The sequence below is a fragment of the Amblyomma mixtum genome, chromosome 10 (genome assembly GCF_055824585.1).
Source record: "Amblyomma mixtum isolate Tamu chromosome 10, ASM5582458v1, whole genome shotgun sequence".
NCBI lineage: Eukaryota > Metazoa > Arthropoda > Arachnida > Ixodida > Ixodidae > Amblyomma > Amblyomma mixtum.
In genome coordinates this window covers 31,238,555-31,252,848 of record NC_143021.1, presented here as the reverse complement: position 1 = coordinate 31,252,848, position 14,294 = coordinate 31,238,555, and the positions used below count along the sequence as shown (strand labels likewise).

The 14,294-nt window shown below is 48.0% G+C and overlaps 1 pseudogene; it reads right to left on the bottom strand.

Annotated features, from left to right (window-relative positions):
* Positions 1 to 885: 885 nt before the first annotated feature.
* LOC149325528 (palmitoyltransferase ZDHHC20-B pseudogene) lies at positions 886 to 10,745 on the bottom strand (annotated as a pseudogene).
* Between the last annotated feature and the right edge of the window lie 3,549 nt (positions 10,746 to 14,294).

The following is a 14,294-nucleotide window of genomic DNA, read 5'->3' as shown; positions in this document are numbered from 1 at the left end:
CCGTGGAGAGAGCGACGGACTGCGGTAGGCGTCGCTTAAATGGCAGGAGGCAACGGCCGGCGTTGACGCATAACCCTCCCGTGGCTGTGGTTTTCTGTAGCGCCGCTCGAGACGCTAGATTATTACTTCTAAGAGCGCTTAGAGAAAGCGTTTATTGGAAAAAGTCCTGCAATAAACTTCAACTGCCACGCAGGCGCTCACAATGCGCACTTAGCAGTGATGAGAAATGTCAGTGGCAAATATTTTGGCACCTCGCTTTGCTCAAATGAACGTGTATGTAAACAATCTGAACGAGAACTATAGTGTTCATAGCTTTTAGATATGTGACACCGGTGTGGTTAGTGCTAAAGGTGCTGAACAATCATTAGATGTTGCTAACGCCGTACACGAGTGAACGTTACTCTCAAAGAGAACGAACTTTATATGGCGATGTGCTCCACACTAGGCAAAAAAAAAAAAATAAAATAGCCTGTGGTGCGGTGCTGTTTCCAATATTACAGAGTAAAGTTATCTTTGGTAATTTGCGTAACGAGCTGGAGGACTAATAAGAGAAGAATAGGAGACTCTGTATGCTGAAATAGAACTGCTTGCAAATGGAAAGGTTACGTTTAAGTTATAGTACCAACACACGTTGCACATATATGCTTCGAGTTTTTAGTCCTGGTAGCAAAAACGCGCAGCGACGAAGGTGTCGCCCAAAGGTGTTTCCTCGCGTGCCATAGAGTACAGTATGTGAATACTTCAGAGGCGGCGAGAGACACGGCTTTAAGGAATCCCTCGCAGCACGATGAACGGGATCGCTCCCACCGGCTCAAAGGGCGAAGAACGGGGTTTGGCTGGCCGGAGCGAAACCGACGGGGGATACCAAGGCGCCGCTCAGTAAGCCTACCGTGGCCACGGTTGCCTCCACAGGGGAGGATACGGCACTCTGCTGCGAGGCATCATGCCGTGAGGAGTCGGGACCATCTCTCGTGCCAGATGATGGCCACTGGCACCTCGTGACACACCCGCGACCGTTGCCTTCGTGGACACAGTGGAGTCTGTCTCCGTGGCAGTTTCCTTCGTCGAAGAAGCCGCCTTCCTGTGAGGAGAGGCGGCTGGTGCAGCCCCGAGCAGACCCCGTGACGGGGAGGCTGCGGCCAGGCTGTTCCTATCCGGGTGTAGCCTGGTGGGAAAGCGCGACCCATCGCCCACGCTGGTGAAAACTGGTAGGAGCCATTTTTCTTTTTTCGGGCCGAACACCTGGTTGAAGAGGACGGACATATGTCATTCCGGGCAAGCTGATGGGTTTGTTTTGTACGAACTACATCGACATATTTTTTGCACTGATCATAGACAAAGCCAACGTTTTGCTTCAAGTAAAAGAAGAAATATTAGCAACTCATCTTCGCCGCCACAAAGTTATACTTTTGCTCTGAGACACGCCGTAGTGAATAATGACGGGTTGGTATTATCACATGGGGTTCTTAAACGTTCCCCGAAATTTCAGCAGTCTACCTTTCGGTTTACTGAAATGCTGTCGCAGCAGCAGCACCTTATAACTTTTTCTCAGCAGCCAAAGGCAATGGCCTGTCGGCCGCCGTGACAAGTCGTCTACGACTGTCGCGCTGAGCATTTGGTTGTGATCGAGTTGATCAGGGCGACACGCGTTGAAGACGCAATGTCGTCGCCTGGACAATCTGAACTGCATCAACCCCGTCTCTGTCTTTCGCGCTATGAAAGTATGCCAGGTAGATTATGTTAGGGTCAGATTAGGAGAGCACCGCACTTTAAGTCGAGGCGCAGATAGCGCGTGTCCACCTGGGCGATCATCGCCGCTTCTGCATTCAGCATTATGAGGCACGCGAGTAAATGAGCAGCTTCCTGGAATTAAACAGCAGGTAAGTTTCTGAGGCTCGGAGAATACACAATGGCAGTGAGGGGTGTGTAAGCACCGCCTCACTGGATTTGTTATCAAAAGCTCCGCTTGGTAAGGGCACCCGCTTGATTCAACCGCTTTGTAAGTGCACATTGGAGATTTTGTGCTTGTCTCTTGTCAGTTGATTTCTTCAGTTTTCTATTTGCGTCCGCGGTTTCTTTTTTAGATTTAGTTTTGTTTCATACTCAGCCGGACGCGCAGGTCAGAATCACAAGAGCGAAATAAATAGAACGAGAATGGGGTGGCGTGCATTTGGCAGGTGCTCTGAGATCATGAATGACAGTTTACCAATATTCATGAAGTGAAAAGTAATAAGTCCAACGTAAGAAGGAGAAACGTGGAGGCTAACGAAAGGTTCACCATAGGTTAAGGACAACGCAGCGAGCTACGGAAAGAAGAATTATAGGTGTAACGTTCAGCGAAAGGAAGAGGGCAGAATGGATGACGAATCAAAAGTGGGTTAATGACATCCTAGTCGAAATCAAGAGGAAGAAATGGGCATGGGCAGGGCATGTAATGCGAAGGCAAGATAACCGCTAGTCCTTAAAGGGACACTGAGGAGAAATTGAAGTTGGCTTCTGTCGACAGAATACCAGCTCCTAATTACAAAAACGCCACTCATACTGACAACAAAGCTCTTGTAACGTAGAAAAGAGCAAGAACCAAAATACAGGTATCGCCGCCACAGGCCAAACTCGCAAGTACAAGCGAGATGACGTCACAGGACAAAGCAGTGATGCTAGAACCAATGGTTCTAGCAACACTAGGACACTAGAAGCCACGAATCACTGAGGCGCAGCCAATGCTTGCGCAAACCTCCTTGACGTCGCCAGATGGCGCCACGTACGCGGCAGCTACGCGCGCGCCTGCATCATCGGGACCAATCTGTGTCTGCTCACAGGCGGTAGGCGGGCTCCCGGTATTCCGCTAACAGTAACATGGTACACGGTATGCTAAAGGTGTCTATTTGTTAGAACTGCGTCGACGACTTCGAGAACGGGATCCGTCGTAACGCTGACAAAACGCCGGTGCAAACGTAAACGAAGCGACGGTAGCGATGGCCGCAATAGCCGATAGATGCCTTCAACATGCGGCCGGTGGTAGCTCTCTTTTCGGCTGCTGCTAGGCCGCACTGCTGGCCGCCAGAAATCACGGAGTCTGCGTTACGTCATGTGGACGTCATGTTTAACGTCACTTAGTCCTGTGTCGTCATGAGAGAGTTCCAAGGTTGAATCAGAGTGGCGGGAAAAACTTTTTCAACTTCGAATCCAAATTTCTTAGAAATAAATGCATATTTCGCTGCCGGCCAAGTGGCAACAAAGCCATGAAATGCCGAACTATCGGATTTTGCTTTAAAAAAAATATTAATAGAGCTCTCCTCACTGTCCCTTTAAGGTTAACGGAGTGGATTCCGAGAGAAGGCAAGCGTAGCAGGGGGCGGCAGAAAGTCAGGTGGGCGGATGAGATTAAGAAGTCTGCGGGGATGCGGGGGCCGCAGCTGGCAAAGGACAGGGTTAATTGGAGAAACATGAGAGAAGCCTTTGTTCTACAGTGGGCGGAGTCAGGCTGACGATGATGAGCTGGAATCACCCTTGTGAAAGCCAAACACACACAAAAAAAACCAAAAGTTTGTAAAGATTCACGTATCGTCAATTATTTGGGGTTTCTAGCTCATTCATTTGTGCGCGGACGTTTCCTCATTTCCGTGCTTCTCTGAAGAACTGCTCCTTTCGCGGCATCAGTGATCGCGCCTGCGCATGATACAGACTTTCTTATTTATAACGCTTAGTTTGAGGCCTAGCGTTCCTACACTGTGTACTTTCATTATTGTGTCATGCAAGTAGTTTTTATTGCTCTGTAATTATGTTCGGTTTGGTTTGTTGGGGTTTAACGCCCCAAAGCAACTGAGGCTATGAGGGACGCCGGAGTGAAGGGCTCCGAGCACCCAGGCATTACACTGCCTTCCTTTACATAGTGCGAGTTTCGCTCAATGAAATTCAGTTGTCAGTTCAACGCTCTTTCCTGTTCCTTCTTCGTTTCGCCTTCGGGCTTCTTCTTTCGCGCTGTTTGACTTATGTCGCTATTAACAGTAAATATCGGTTCTTTTTCATTTTTATGTAGTGCTCTATCTCTGGCCTTCTTGCACTCTCTCTGAACCTGATCTCGTTTGGATCTAAGATTGAAATTTCATGGTATTCAAAAGGGGCGAGGGTGTGATCAGTTTTCAGAAAACGCAAACAAGAGGAAATTCGCATACTAGCGAGATTACTTTGGCATCGACGCATTAGAGGTGAAAATTACATCACTGACTGCAGATGGAGCAGACTTTCGGTCCACGAGTGCCGGCACATGAAAAGAGGGAACAACCTATACTTGGAGAGCCCGTTACCCGGCCGCAAGAAGAAGATTTACATCATGAACGTTATCCAACTTGCCCAACTTTCCGCTTTGCAAGAAGATGGGTAAAGATAAAGGGGGTTAATAACATGGATCTATTCCAGTTCGCCGGTAGAATGGTTCACCGACAAAATCGGAGACGGCACACCGGGATGATCGGCGTTCAGTGCGAAAAACTCCTTGTTGCTAATCATGTGCGAGCAATACAGCTTCGAGAGAAATGGGGACAGAGAGAGATGACATTCGGTTGCTCGGACTAGACGTAATTTTTCTCCTAAAGGAACGGCAGAAGATAAGACTGAACACCAATGATCATAGAAAGAATAGGTTGGGGCAACCAAAAAGAAAATAAAAATAATATGCCCCTGCCTGCACCACATACGTACAATCCCAATGATCATACATTCGATAGGTTGGGGCAACCAAAAAGATAAGAATAAGCCCCTGCCTGCACCAATGATTATACAGTAGGAGTATTCAACACCGCACTTTAACTAAGAGAGCTGGTTCGTGCTTCAAACAAGAACCCGTGACTCGCTACAATGTACGTATGCCGACCGCTCGAGTTGGAAGTAAAAGCAACTTACACGAGTAAGCATTGTACAGTGGTTGGGGTGCCAATATATTGAGAAATATGTTAGCTTCTATGGATCCAGTTCTCTTTCGATAGTGCGAAATGGACGTTCTTTGTGCGCATACAAAAAAGGAACAAGATGTAGCGAAGGAACACTAGGTATTGAAGTTTAACCCCTGTAAAATAAATTGCTCGCCGTTGGTTTGAACACTGGATTTAAACGCCGACGTTTTAACATGCCCTGTTCTAGGCTGGAAAATATTTAGCCAAATCTTAAATTCTAGCGCTGTGAAAGGCCACTGAATGTGTCAACGGCCAATTATTGTTTTACCGAGTGAATGACTTGTGAAAACCTCTTTGTGCCTTGTATTTGAGCCTGTGTATGTTTTGACTTCTGCGGCATCAACCTTTGAAGGACATATTTTGTGGTCGCCCTCTGCCTCTGCCACCAATCCTTTCCCGCGGCGCATTCGTAGTGCATTTGTTATCTTGTCACCTGCCTTTATGGCTTGCGATGAAGGCCATAAAAGAAGGTGGCGAAGAGAAGTCCGCACGGATGTTTAACTTCACGGCGGCCGCTAGCACACATTCGTGGGCTTAAGCAGCTACGTGACTCACTTCGACGACATTCCTATAGGCGCCAACATCGAAGGAATCGCCGCGCTCCCTGAAGGTGGGAGGTCGCATGGACTCCAGCGTGGTGCAGTTCTCCGTCACGTAGGACGCGTGCATGCACAAGAAGCAGCCGACGGAGAAGAACATGGTGGCCGCAATGACCAGCAGGACCAGTGGGTGCAGCAGCGGGCGCGACAGGCGGCCTTCGTTGGGGGTCCTGTGCCACATGTACAGGGACATGCTGGCAGCGACGTAGGCGGACAGCAGCACGAGGTAGAAGAGCGTCAGCAGGAAGAACTTGTACGTGCTGAAGCCGACGCAGTTGTTGAACCAGGGGCAGTGGTGGTCCATCTTCGGGATGCACCTGCGACGGATCGCACGCCGGAAACACCTGTTTAGGAATTATAATTTCGTCGCATTTTGCGGTGTTCAAGTTTTTGCTTGGTCAAGGCGAAATTTAGGAAGAAGAAAAGAGCTATCAGACGGCACGCCTCGCTCTTCTCAGCGGGAAGAAGGGACAGAGTCATTTCGATCGGAATATCGTGACAATTTGCTCTCTTTAAGTTTTAGCTTGGTAAGCGCGAAATTTAGGAACGCATGCCACACTCTCCTAGGCGTGAAGAAGAGATAGAGCATTCCAGAGTCTCCGCCTCTTTAAGTAGCCAGCGTGATGTAGAGTACGGATGAGGTGATTAAGAGAAAACGTAAGCTTGAGCGAGACCAAATTGTTACGCAGAAGGAAAAGGGCACATTGTAGAGAGTGGTGGCAGCACATAACCTGTTCTACACTGATGATGCCTGCATGGATAACAACGCTACTTTTTCTTCCATCACGCAAAACGGAACTGTCGAAATGTACTTGCTTTCAACATAAAAGCAGAGCAAAAAGAACATCGCCATAGACACAGATATGGACGGGAAGGGCGCCAGCTTTCATCTCAAATTCGGAACAAATCACCAGAGGCATTACACATGAACTGAGCGACACGAAACAGTTTGTGGTGCTTGTAAGCTTCGAAAGTCCTCGTGTCAAAAAGTTGGCTAGCAGGCACAGGCTCCCCCATGACGCTCGTTCATTTTTGGTTTGTGTTGCAAACAATCCAACTTTCCTGCCTTACCTTTAGCATAGATATGCAGGCCAAGGTTGTTTGAAAGAGGTGTGCCCTCGAAGCGCATAATCAGAATAGCGGAGTCTCTTCGAAACGCAAAGCAGTGTGGGAAGTCGGGAGGAGGGCTGGGGGACACTTTTAAAAGAGTGGAATTTAATGAAGCCACCTAGCGGAAAGAAATGACTGCTTTATGTAGCCTACATAGGCCTTTTACGTTATCTGAGGGCTTTTACGTTTTAACCATTTCAACCCACTGCCACAAAAAATCGGCGCACGTTTAGAAAGCTAGCGGGACGCGGAAAAAATCTCGCCAGCGCACACCATGGAAAGGTTGGTTGGTTTATGGGGTTTAACGTCCCAAAGCGGTTAAGGCTATGAGAGACGCCGTAGTGGAGGGCTCCGGAAATTTCGACCACCTGGGGTTCTTTAACGCACACCATGGAAAGATCACGAAGCTTGGAGAAGGGACCGCGCCATTATCCATAGAGAGAGCATTGAGTTGTCTGCGACGAATGTTGCCCTCTCCACTCCGCGCAGAAGTGACGGAGCTGGATCGGATAAAAACGACTGGAAGCTTCTGGGACCCGTCTGCACGCCTGCCCATTGGCAGCTCGTGCCTCGGTCGGAGGGTGAGAGAGCGGTTGTACTGTTAATAATAAGTGTGTGTGGACGCCTGTATCGGTGTGAATAAAAGAACAGATGTGGCGGAGCTTACAGATGATGGACGTTAAGCGCCGTCGGTGAACCCATGCCGTAGTTATAGCTTCGAAAAAGCGCTGCCGCATCACTCTCGGATCAACGCCACTCGCCCAGCCCCACACCTACGAGGCCTCCGAGACAGGCTCATCGTGACCCTGCGGTTGTCGGACATTCGCCTAGCTCGGTGAACAAATTGTGTTCGCTTTTGTTTGTAAAGGTGTAGTAGTTCGCTCTGGTTGCTAGATATTTCTACAGCACTTCTGCTAAGCATTGCGTTACATTGTCTAAGAGCAATTGCTGCTGGGCTAGTTTGTTTTGGTTCATATTTAAATAGGTTTTGGGTGCAAAAAACAGACGATAACAGGACATGTAACATACATAACAGGACAGGTAACACAGGAAGGTAACATGGCGCTTCGTCCTGTTACCTTCCTATGTGTCTCGTCTGTTTTTTGCGCCCAAAACCTATTTAAATATGAGCGTTACATTGTTTTGGAGAACACTGTGCATGTGTTTTTACGAGTGCTATGTAACTCCACTGCATCTTTTTTTTTTTGGTATATAAAACTTCGTTTTTGTTTGTGGACCTTTTACTCTGACTCACTGACTCCATTCTTTGCAACTTGTTGGGTGGTAATTACTGGCTGAGCTTGTCAAGTTGAGTCGAAGGCATCTTTTGAGAGACTGGAACAGCTACCCCCACACACTCTAAGGGTGTGTGGGAGCGCGATTCCCCACTGCGCATGTTACATATGTTAAACCCGCTTTGTCGTTTGCTTCTTGTTTACTCTTGTTGTTTTTTATATACTGTTTTCTCTTTATATTTCATCTCCTCACATACTGAGGCTGTGCGCTCTCATATCAAGTGGTGCCTTGCTGTGACATGTTGCATACGGATACTTTTTACTCGCTTCTTCCAATCATTTTCATTGCCTTGTAATCGAAATTGAAACGATCAGTTGAGGTTCAGCCTTGGGTTTTTTTTGCTCTCTCTTGACTTCATGCTTTTTGAAAATATTTTCGTTTAAACCAGCAATAACGTGCGCATAATTATCGGCGTCCACTAGAAGCTTTGCTCTCAGTCCGCTAATTTTCTCGACCTTATGAGTTATCGGACTGTTTGGCCTTTCCGGACTGTAATGATCGTTGTGCCTGGAGCTCGATGCACGTATGTAGGAAGGCGGCAGTGCAGGAGGAGTATAATCTCACTTCACTCCTGCCCTCCTGCAAGCGTGCACAACGCTCCATTTCTCCCGCGGCGTATGACCACAGATGTACACACCCTTCAGCGCCCAATCTCCGGCAAACATCAGCGTTTAAGCTCCAAGTAGGGGACTATTTCTCTGCACACGAAATAAAGGGGAAGGCTGTTGGCTGTGGCATACGGTGCAGCTCGACAACGCCTTCTAGACTAACGACAGTTTCTGATTAGTGCAAAACGGCAAGTTCGTGCAAAACTCTTAGCAGCAATAATGTAAATGATTTTGTGCGCCTGGTAAATTGACAGCTGTGTGGAAAAAGTTGCATCCGACAGCTACTCATCAATTAACAGAAATTCCCACATTTGCAGTACAGTGACGCAATCGCACCAAGCCGCTAGTACGAAACATATTATTTTTATGGTTCAGTGAAGTATCAGAGGCTGAAAAAACGAACTTGAGAAAAAGATTCGAGTCTGAAGAAAACATTGCAAATTTCCACGTCGTTCTGCGGAACGTTTTATGTAATGAAAATTTAGTGCTAAAAGGAAGAAGGGAGGAATAGCTGACACGCATGAAGGATGACCACCACATTTCAGAGTGAAGCAGGCAGACCAAGTCCGTCATCGTTAAATGGAATACAATCCATGGCGGGCAAACCATCTCTATGCACCCATCACTTTCATAAATTGCAGAAATATTTTCTTCTTCAGTGCAGTATCGGGCTAAAAGAGGGCAGTCTCCATCATGCTTTTGAGGCTGCGAGCATTGTTTTAATGCTGCAGAGGTGAGTTCCAGTTTTCTTGGGATGGCTTTGCGCACACGAACAAACATACACAGGAAGAGGCAGAAGACAGAAAGAGCGCAAACTATCAACTAGATTTATTGCTTTCGCAAGAGAATATATATGCAGCATACACACGTGCAAAACAGAATAGGGAGAAGGAAAAAAAGTTCCAGTTATAGCCGGAATATGTACCTGTAAGAATAACCTAAATTTCATCCCCTTGTTGGAGAGGTGAAGCTACTGGAGTGCGAGACAGTGTGTCTGCGGTAGCAAACTCCGTACGAGAAACATAAATAGCCTGGAATTAGTTTAATATGGAAACTTGAAAGCCTACCTGGGAGGCATTGTGACGAGCACAAATTTGTATAAAAGAGTTACTAAAGACTGATGATCGGTTTCCACAAGAAACCAGGTACCCTTGATGAGCCGGTAGAGCCGGTAAACTGCCCATGTTATTGCCAAAGCCATTTGTCGTCTTGCTGTAGCGCGTTTCTGCCTCAGATAGAGAACGTGATGCAGAAGTTACAGCACGAAGCTGCGAGTGAAGGGCTCCAAGCTGTTAAAGAATTTCCTGTACGTCTGCGTTTGGTCAAGATATGTTTTAATCCTGTACAGAGTAACGGTCATCGCATAGTATGTAACGCAGCAAGGAGGATGTTCAATCCAGATGTAATACCGCATGCAAGGAATGAAAAAAATGCGAACAACACACAAGCTAGGAATTTTTGCAACCTGCATTACCACATGCCATGCCGTGGATAATCTACATAATATCGTGGATTGCGCCTAAAACAGAGAACAAAAGATGACGGCTTAAATTTTTTCCAGCAACTTTTAGAAGACACAGATATCCTGCAGCAGTGGTAGGAGTCATATTCTCTTAGGACTACGCGACAAAAACGTACAGTTTGCCAACATATTTACACCAAGGATAGTACCACCTACCCCGTAGCACCGCGACCACCGATTGCGGCTACAGAGGAGAGAGCTTTGGCCCCACTCACTTTTCGCAGCTCGAGCAGTGGTGGCATCGGTCGGGCTTGATGCGCTGGCAGGCGTCGCAATAATTGACGCTGCCGTCTGTGTAGCGGGTGAGCACGCCTCGCTTGGTCGCCATGGCTTCCAGGAGGGCATCCCTGCGAGCAGGGTTCGTGGCGGCGTCGGCCAGCCGGCGTCGCTCGTCGCCAGTGATCTCGAAGTAGCGAGGCACCGGCGCTGGAGGCGTCAGAGTTGTCTGGGCGAATGACCACAGACAGAAGAGGAGCAGCAGGTGGAAGACCACTGCCAGCACGGCCCGCAGCGCAACCTCCCTCACGAAGGTGCCGCAGAAGACGAACACGTAGGCGTAGTACGCCTCGGTGAAGAGGGCCCCGGCGAACACGACGGGAGCCCAGCCGAAGACGCACCTGACGGTGCGCAGGACCCCTTCGCAGGTCGGGCCGATCATTCTTCTTTTTCATTTCAAGGTCGATTGGCGGCTCGTGCTATGCGCGCGTTGGTCGCAGAACGATAGCGTTTATCGCACTTTAGACGCAGCAAAGGAGGTTCAATTGCACCTATGCTGATTGGGAGGTGCCAGAACCCTGAGGAACACCTACAGTATAAAAGAGAGTTTTCGTGCTTGATAAGGCAACAAAAAAGACGTCGTGACAATATATGGCGACTCGCACTATCTGCTTCTAGGAGACTACACCACAGCAGTTCTTCGAGAACCGCTGTGAGATCCCACATTGAGATCCCAAAAGAGACCATGGCCATAACGAGGCTCTTCCGAAAAACTGGCACCGGAAATGTCCGAAAAAAACGGGCAACGCTTACTCAATGTCGCGTAATATTAAGCAATATTTAGTACGCTTCTGTAGATGGGAACACTGCCATCATTATGTACATCAGAGTATATTAAAATACTCCACGGTTGCCTTGGAATTATTGTGAATAATGTACCCCATTGGTTTTCTATTTACCGACTCTATGCTGGTGCAGGAAAAACTTCAGAAAGAAAAAATTGTTACGGATAAGGGGATTACATGACTTTCATCAATATATTCGTACATTATACTTATACTATAAAATTCCACACATGCCTGAGAATTAAAAGGCGTGATCTAGAAAGCTGCCCTCATTTATTTCATGTAGTTTATAATGACATGTTCAGTGGTCACTTTCCGATAAATGGACTGCGAAGTTGTTCCTCTCTGATCGGGAGCCTTTCAGCGGCTTAGTGCACTTACATAAGAGTTGCACTCTTGTAACTAGAAATGGTAAGAAAAATGCACCGAGCTATGAAGAGAAAAATCATGGGTGTAACGTTCAGAGTCCGGAAGAGCGCACACTGTATGAGGGAACAAACGCGAGTAAATGACATCCTAATCGGAATCAAGAAGAAGAAAAGGGCTTGAGCATGGCATGTAATGCGAAGGCAAGATTACCGCTGGTCCTTAAGGGTAACGGAGCGGATTCCAAGACAAGGCAAGTGTAGCAGGGGACGGTAGAATGTTAGGTGGGTGGATGAGATTAAGAAGTGTGCAGGGGGTGCAGTGGCCGCAGCTGGAAAAGGAGAGGGTTAATTGAAGAGACATGGGAGAGGCCTTTGCCCTGCAGTGGGAGTAGTCAGGCTTACGGTGATGATGATGATATTGTAACGTGGCGGCCAGCCGAAGAATGAGGCGTGATGAACCATGAAGAAGAGATGATTTAATGGCCGCTGGCCTAGCGCGAGCGCTACGTCCCGCGCCACTGCAAGTTTCCTCGTCTTCGTCACAATATTACGCTCTAAAACTAATGCTAGTCGTTGTAACCTGTAGACTTTTCTTCCCTACTGTCTTTATTCAAGGAAAAGCTAAGAACACTTCCCGGGGCCACCGAGCGATCGTCCCGATCGGTGACAGAGACGCGCAAAATGGTGATGAGCTTCAGAGGATGGCGGGACGGAAAGGAGAAAGTGGTGAGGTGCTGGCCGCCACAGTGGATGAGATGATCGAAGGATCATCTCATCCACTGCCTTTACTTTTACAATGAATTACCAACTAGCTCAGCAAGAAGTTCTCTTAATCGAAGGATGAGTCCCGGTCCACGAAGCATCCGGGCCGGAGGGTGCCAGGAGCTGACGGCCGAGGTCCGTGGACGCACCGGACGGCAGGGGCAGGGGGGCGGTGTCTTCACGTCTGCGTCTTGGGTCGGTCTGGTCTCGGGTCGGTCGGGTCTTGGGTCGTCGTGTCTTGTGGTCCGGGCGGGGGACGGGGCTGGGGTGAGCGGCGAGGCCGGTTCAGGTCGGGCGGGCTGGGGCACGGCCGGGCGGCGCGGACCAGGCACTCACGGCCGACGTCCACGGCAGGCGCAGGACACCGAAGCTCCGGGACCAGGATGGCGATGAAGGATCCCAGCACCTCCACCAAATGTAACGTGGCGGCCAGCCGAAGAATGAGGCGTGATGAACCATGAAGAAGAGATGATTTAATGGCCGTTGGCCTAGTGCGAGCACTCCGTCCCGCGCCACTGCCAGCTTCGTCGTCTTCGTCACAATATTATGCTCTAAAACTAATGCTAGTCGTTGTAACCTGTAGACTTTTCTTCCCTACTGTCTTTATTCAAGGAAAAGCTAAGAACACTTTTGATTCCTTGTATTGATGAAAGTCACAAAGATCATAAGCGAAATGGAACAAAAGTCCCCTGTAACTGATATGGTATCAGCGTCTCGCTCTTTCATGCTTTTAGTCGTGGCTGTGGAAGGTCAAGAACGATGGCACACGACATAAATCAAGCATGCCATAGAAAGTAGGTCTTTTGATTTTTATATTCCTTAGCTACTTACGTAGATGTGCTAAAAGTTTTGTAACGTATCTCAAAATTGACCAGAGTCGAGAACATAAATATAATGCCTTTCCTGGGCTAATATAGTAGCATGAATAAAGATGCTATATTGCTGTTGTTTTCCCCTTCTCCTCCTTAGCAATGTGATGTATAGGCTCAATCACACTAAGCGTGAACATGGCTCCGCGTGGCTACGCACATGCGGAGCACCATTGCGACCAGGCTAGTAGCAAACCCTTGCAAAGGGGCCGATGACACGAAGCACCACGTCGGGGTCTCTCTTCTGGTGCGCCGCTGTGCATTGATTTATGATCGGATTAGATGCAATGGCACTCCGCAGGTATGTGGCCACGCGAAGCCGTGTTTCCTTTAAGTGTCATTGACCCTGTACACGCCTGAAGTAAATATGACGTGAATAGAACCGACGATCCTTCACACGTCCTCATAACGTGTCCCTGGCGTCCTCATGCGAGGACGCCAGGGCATGCAATTAGCAGCAGAAGCTAGCAAAGGCCTCTTCATGAAAAAGTTTAGCTTTCTTATTTTCAATCAGAAAACTGCATCCCAGGCCTTCTCTTCATAAAAAGTCGTCGTGTGGGGCTTGCGAAAGTAGAAGTTTTAGAAGTATATTTACCTCTCGGGAGAGGAAATGGCACTCGTGATCGCGATATAAATACATCGCGATCAGCGCGTACGCGAGATAATGGAGGCATATCATATTAGGAAATGTCAGGATATGTGCATCAGCGAGCCCTCTGTTACCATGGCAGATTGTCAAATCGATTTGCCTCAGCATTGCCTTGACGTCCTTTTAAAATAACGGATTTTTTAACTGATTCTTCCACACCGTTGAGTGGCGCCTGATGCTTACAATTCCTTTTTTTCCCTCTGACCTGGGCTTCCGAGGACGGGCTGCATGTTTATGTTTTATGTTTTGAAGTGACTACTATAAATTGCGTGTTTCAGCAATAAACCCCAGTTGCGAGTTAGCGCTTATCTGCATCGTCTCCTTTCCGTCCCTTGTGTTTCTTTTTGCGCTATTGTTACATCATGAGAATGTGATTGCAAATTTTTGTTTCGTCTTCAGGGTCGGTTTAGTTGCTGCTTTGAAGTTGTCGGCTACAGTACTTGATTATTTTCGGCATTTATTCGCATGACCAAAAATGCTTTCTCAGATTATAGTATA